Here is a 7,087-nt window from a genome sequence, read left to right as displayed (position 1 = left end):
AACAAAATGACTTAGAAATTAGGGAGACCCTTCCCCCCCAACCTCTTCTTACCCCCTTTTACCCAAAGAATAAAAGATCTTTTAGTTAAAGGACTAGTTGTAGGATTTGGTTATTAGTGGGAAAATCTTCAACTTACCATTTGTGAGAAGATTCTTCATCAAGACAGGGAAAGAAACAGGAAGTAGTGTAGGGGAGGGACTCAAGATTCAATCTCTTCCTTGGCTTACTTCCTGCTGCAACTTCTCTAAAATTCCCCACCACTATAATTCACCAAGTTTCATTATCTACTACACTCTCTCCTATCCCCAGTCATTAGCACCATGCTTGTCACACAGTTAATAATAAATGTTTGTAGAGCAACTGCTTGGTTTGAGCCAAGCTTGGTCAGTGTTCTAACTCAGGATTTTGTCCATTTTATTTTGTTGCTGTTGTTCATCACTTTACACTGTTATAGTAACTCTGTGTTTTGTTGCCTGTTTCTGTTATTTGTGGTTTCCAGTCGACCATTCTATTTCTGAAATATGCCTCACATCCTTCCCTTCCTAAGTAGAAGCTTGTAAGGATTTTTGAATTCATATGACATATTGTTGACAACTCATGAACACATTTATTTCATTTCCTGAGATAGTCACAACCAGAGATCATAAGCTGAAGAGAAAATTTGAGTGGATTTGGTGAAGAGAGATGATTGTTGAAAGTGAAATCTGTCAGAATGCTGGCTAGGTCCTCACTTGTAGCACCCTGACATTTGCCATTGTTATTTTAAAGATCATATAACAGTTATGTAGAATAACATAGCAATAATATATACTTGCCAAATAGTTGCTGCAATTTGGTTGACAAGATGAAGAAAAAAGAATCCAAAATGAAACTAATTCCTTGCCCAGAAGTCCTTTAGGTCTAAGGGGATAGAATCAATTTTCACACCTGCCCATTGCCCATCGTACTTGATAGGGGGTTGAATTTTCATATTCCAGTTAAAGGATAGAAGAAAATTTCAATGCTCATTGGCTTAGTCATAATTTTATTATAATTTATTTTTTCAGCTTTAAGGGTATATGTAATTTCAATATATGTTTTAAATTTTTCAATTAAAATAGCAGTCTGACTTCACCTGTAAGGAAATTCCATTATGAAAATTCACACCATTGATGTAGATAGATGTTCGGTATATTTTTAGTTTTAGAGAATTATGTTAGAATTTAGAAGGAAAGCCACTCAGCTTCAGTGACAGACCTAGGATTTGTACCCTTATTTTCCTAATTCCAATCTTGGCTCTCCATGAACTTCATGGAATTAAATAATATTATAAAATTCTCCTTTGTGGAATAGGGGTCACATTGAAAACCATCACAAAGATAACTTTTCTGACATTTGTAAACATCAACAGTATAAAGGATGAGGTAAAAATGATGCATAAAAATAGATGAATATATATTTTACAAGTAGGAAATTAGTTGAATTTTATATTGGCAACAACTTTACAACTATCAGAATTTCCTACTGTTCATATTAAACAAAAGCACTGATTGAATGAGCAGGAAAATCAGAATGAACTAAATTTACAACACAACGCACAGGATCTTTGTGCTAAGGTATTTTATGACCTTCATTACTGTCCTTTGGGGGACAACGCTATGACAATTAAAATTGTCTTCAGAGAAGTTAGATTAATTCAATCTATGCTTCCCCCCAACCCTATTTATTTTAAGCAGTTAGGCAATTAACAGGATGCATTTACTTCCCTGAAATTATCTTAGTGGGACAGCAAAAACTAATGAATGGCAACTGTCATTGAAGACTTACAGCTGCTGAATATAATTAGTTTTTTTCATTCCTCCTACTATAATATTATTCTCCTCCATTATGAGGAAAGAAATTAAAAATATTAAACATTTCTTCCAAACTAATTGCACACATCACCCTGAAATTAACATATATCATTATAGTAAATTGTGCTTTTAAAGAATTAATTTCTAGAGCTTGTTTAAAATTGCTTACTTCATGATTTTTCAAATGCTTCATGATTCATAAAAGTTGTCAGCTGCTTTGGAAGTTCATGGAGACTGAGACTGTGAAGATACAGGATTAATAACTGGCTGTTAAAAATCCAGATATTATAAATTCTCTGAGCTATAAACAACTTTAAAGGTCACCTTTCTAAGTCCTTCATGTCACGGATGGGGAAACTGAGGCCAACAAAAATGAAATTACTTACCTAATGTCAAATCAATTAAATGAGTTTCAACAAACATTTCATGAGATACCTATTGTACAAAAAGCCCTTTGCTTATGCAGATACAAAGTTAAGATGAGATTCAACCCTGAACTTAGAGAGTTTAAATGGAATATAATAGAATAAGGAATATATGGCATAAACAACAATTTATGTCAACGCATAGCTATAACATAAAATATGAAATGATAATATCTCATAGTAATAGCAGAGGCAGAATTAAAACCAATGCATCACCTGATTCTTAGTTACATAATTTTCATTTTGAAATCATGTCCTCAACCTTTAAGCAATTATTTATTCATTGGCTTTATGTCATCAGCAAGATGCTTAGTACTGTGTGAAATATAAATAACTTTTAAGACATGCTCCTGACACTGTTGGTGGAATAGGGAATGGATCCAATGATTCTGGAAAGCAAGTTGGGATTATGCAAAAAAATGAATTAAAGTGTCCATACCTTTTAGGCCAGAACGTCTAGCCCTAGGTGCCAAAGAAAAAAAGGTCTTTTACACACTAAAATATTTAGCGTAGCATTTTTTAAAGCAGAAAAGAACTAGAAACAAAGTAGTTGCCCACCAATTAGGAAATAGCTAATCATCATGTGGTACATAAATGTAACTGAATATGCTATAAGAAATGATGAATCCGACAAATTCAGAGACACTTAAGAGTGAACTTGTGTAGAGTGAAGTAGACAGAACCAGGCCAATAATGTCATGTTGATATAGTTGAAAATAAAAAATAAAATGATAGAGACTGAATGCAATTTAATCATAATGACCAAGCTTTGCCCTAAAGAATATATTGAAAATACATTTTCTTTCCTTCTTTGTAGAGGTGGATAGAAATGGGAGTATAAAACTACATAAAATATTTGAATTGATTGATGTGTTTCTTAGTTTTACTGAGTTGCTGATGTTTTTACCCTTTTTCTATTCCATGTTGTAATGAATGGCTGTTGTAGAGGGTAGAAGGAAAGGAAAAATTGGGAAATTTAGGTACTATAAAGACAAGAGATAGCAATTTTTAAACTAGTTTGGAGAGATGTTATTTTTGACATCAGGAGTTTGAAGATGGCTTTCTGACAATCTAAGGTAGTCTTTTCTAGATTATCCTTCTTTCACACACACACACACACACACACACACACACACACACACACACATATATATATATATAGAAATATATATATAGACATATATATATATATATATATATATATATATATATATATATATAAACAACCCTGTTGATCCAAAAGCCATGACTAAGACTATAAACAATTTAAGCTATTTCTTTATAGGGTAACCCAGACTACTGGTCGGGAAACAATTATGTAATTAAGCTGAAAAATTTTTGTGTTTTCTATGTTCAAAATAGTCTTAAATGAAGTCAAAAAATTTTTAATTTTTAAATGTATATTTTAATCAGAGGACTACGAAACTTTAAAAAAGATAGGTACTGTAGAAGGCATAGTATTCATTAGAAAATAAGAGAAGCAAGAAATAGAGAGAAAAGAACTCTGCATTCATTAATTAGTGATCCAGATAGTCATTTCCTAATTAGAAGAAAGATATTACAAAGACGGGATGATAAAAATATCAAATGATTGACTCATTTTCTGCTTTGCTTGTGGTTTAAGAAACATTGAGTAAGGAGGAAAGGAACATTTTGAGACATGATTTGAAACAAGATATTTCTTAAGTGAAGAAAGTTAACTAAAAGAGTAAGACTCTAAGTCATCAATGATCCAATAACACAAGACATAGTAGTAGATGGTAGCCAAAAGATTTAAATTTCAAAATGTCAACCAACTGTCCTTCGTTGTGAGATGATTATAATATCTGGAAACAATTTAGGTGGGAGAATTTACATTTTTTAACAGTGAAACTGTGATATAAGTCAACATTTTCATTAGGTAATTATTAATAATGAATTATAGAGAAGGCCACAATATTACTTGGTATTAAATTTCCTTGAATAAATTGTCAAGTAGTACTTTCTCTTAATATTAGTATATAGATGTAGGTAATCAATTTAAAGTTAATATACATATAGGTATTTTAAAAGAAAAATAAAATCAATTTATACAGAATTTAGTTGAAAGAAAAAGAAATACATCTTCGGCTACATACTATTAATAAGCTTCACACATTAAATACTAAATGTAAAGATCTTATTACTGTACCTGGAACATGATATGTGCTTAAAAATAATGAAGATGATAATGATGATTTTTATTATTACTATTATTCAAGGTCTCCACCCATATCTGATTTGGGGAAAATGAAATATTTAAGCTAGATTTGGGCTGTATTCAACACTAGTAAAATTATTATTGGACAACTCACCTATCATGAGATTCATAGTTCATTATATGTGTGTGTGTGTGTAGATATGTATGTGCAGCAAAATATGGGAATAAAATACAAAGAAATCCTTAGGAAGCAAGAAGGATCTCCATTTTGGTGATTTGGTATATTTTCCCAATTCTCTCAGTTTGTTTTGCTTGTCCTACTACTATAGACCCTCTAGGAGATTATTTGGGAGATGATGGCATGCATCATGGTGCTTATCCCGATACCAGCACCAACTTAAATCTGGAGTTTCAGTCTGTGCTGTTTGGAACCAGGACACAGACTAGGCCAAAGAGAGAACATGACTAATAAGGCCAATATATTCTACAAATTTGGGAAATACATGTCAAAATATTTATGATAAAATCTTTCTCCATTACTTAGAAAGATGCTCAGGCTGTGCATCATGCATGAAAAATTCTTAGGAAAAGAGACTAACCTTTGAAGAAGAGATCCTCTAAACCTACCACCAATTTCCTCTTGGAGTAGTTACCTATGCTGAAGACAAAGTGTTTCAGAAAAATTTACCAGTGTCTTGCGGGTAGGAGAGAATTGGGAGATTGTATCATTAATTCAACCCTATTTTCATCGATGACAAATATCCAACCACCATAGACCCTTTTGAATTTTATTTCTCTAACTCTATTATGTAGCTACTGTCTCAAAATTTAATTCCTTTGAATAATAATTTATTAAGCTATTTGAAGATCAATTAAGTAGGTCAGACAACATATTCTAATCTACTGGAGATTCTTCAACTCACTGACATGGTCATTTTTTATTTTTGGATGTGGAGAGGCGTATATATCTACATATATCTATATCTATACACACACACACACATATAAATATAGACACACACCTCCTTTCAATGTGCTTAAAGAATACATTTTTTTCATGGCTCTTTGTTCAGTTGTTAGCAAAAGAGAAAAAGGGATCATGTCCACTATTTCTTTTGCATCTCCCCTTAGACACCAATAGGATGTACATAATGAATATCCAATCAATGTCATTAATTGATTTGAGTCATTTCAACCTCTGAGTCCCAATTTTTTCAGCTATAGTAAAAAATGACATTTATTTCTCTGCAGATGTTTGTTCATTCATACTATCTAACTCTAAAGCATTTGTTAAATGCCTACTATGGGCTAGACATTAAGACTATGAATAAAATGAATGAAACAAATGCTTTGATTCTAAAAGTAAAGTAAAAAAACATATAGCTGCAATATATGTATTGCTATATTCTGATCCAACTCTGAATTCATATTAATAGGTACACACACACACATGCAATGCTCCCTTAGCTTCCCAATATAATGTCTTCCAACCTTTCAATGGAAAATTGAGATAAGGAATTTCAGGATGTGTTTAAAATCCTCTGAAATGTCTCAGCCTACTTATGGGAATAGAAACCTGGGTTTATATCTTAATTCCAAAATTTTTGCAATATCTTGGTCAAATGTGTCATTCACTATCTTGAAAATCAAGACATTTTCTTAATTCCATCTTTAAAAAAAATGAATTGAACAGCATGAAAATGTAGGACCTTTTCAGGGCACTATTTACTATGGGATATGTGTGGCAGCAAGGAATATTTGAATAGCAGAGAGTCTTGATGAGATGATATATGTAAAGAACTATATAAATGTCAGCTGTTATTACTATGGCTATAAGTCTGACTGGGGAGGAGGTGTTAGACCTACAGTTTCTAGTGTGAGTGAAAAAGTCTGTGTTCAATGCCTCAGGAGCAGGCAAATCACTAACAGCTATCAGTTATTCCCTGGGCTGTTAAGGAAGTGTTACACTAACTTCATTGTAATATTGTTAGAAGATGTGATGGCCGAGACTATTCCACACCTGTGATGAGGAAGGAAGGCAATGAAAAAAAGTAGGACTGGAGCTAGTACTCTATGAAGTGAGTTAGTGGTTGTTTAGTATGATTTAAGAGATACAGAGTAAGAAAACTAGTCAGACTGAGTATTTCAAGGACCTATCCATGGAGAAGAAAGAAGAATGAAGAGAGAATTCAGTTGGGTCTGTAAATGGAAGACTATACAATTATAGATTTATAACTGAAGTGATGAAAAAGCATTTATTTAAGAGTTTACTCAGGGGCAACTAGGTGGCTCAGTGGATAGAGTACCACACCTGGAATCAGGGAGACCTTGGCTCAAATATGGCCTCAGATACTTCTTAGCTGTGTGACCCCCTGCAAATCACTTTACAGCTCTGCCTTAGAATAGACAGACACTTAGTATCAACTCTAAGATAGAAGGTAAGAGTTAAAAAAAAAAACAAAAAAAAACACAAGTTTACTCAGTACAAAATACTTCCCTAAAGTACAAGGGGTACAAATAGAAGAGTAAGACAGTTACTGTTCTCAAAGAGTTTACATTCTAATTTAGGAAATAACATATAAAACAATTTAAGTTCCACATAAAATGGAAAGGTACTATAGTCCTTAGGGTGCAGCACCAAAGCATACGG

The sequence above is a fragment of the Monodelphis domestica genome, chromosome 4 (assembly GCF_027887165.1).
Source record: "Monodelphis domestica isolate mMonDom1 chromosome 4, mMonDom1.pri, whole genome shotgun sequence".
NCBI lineage: Eukaryota > Metazoa > Chordata > Mammalia > Didelphimorphia > Didelphidae > Monodelphis > Monodelphis domestica.
The sequence above is the reverse complement of the archived record's forward strand: the minus strand, read 5'-3'. Positions refer to the sequence as shown.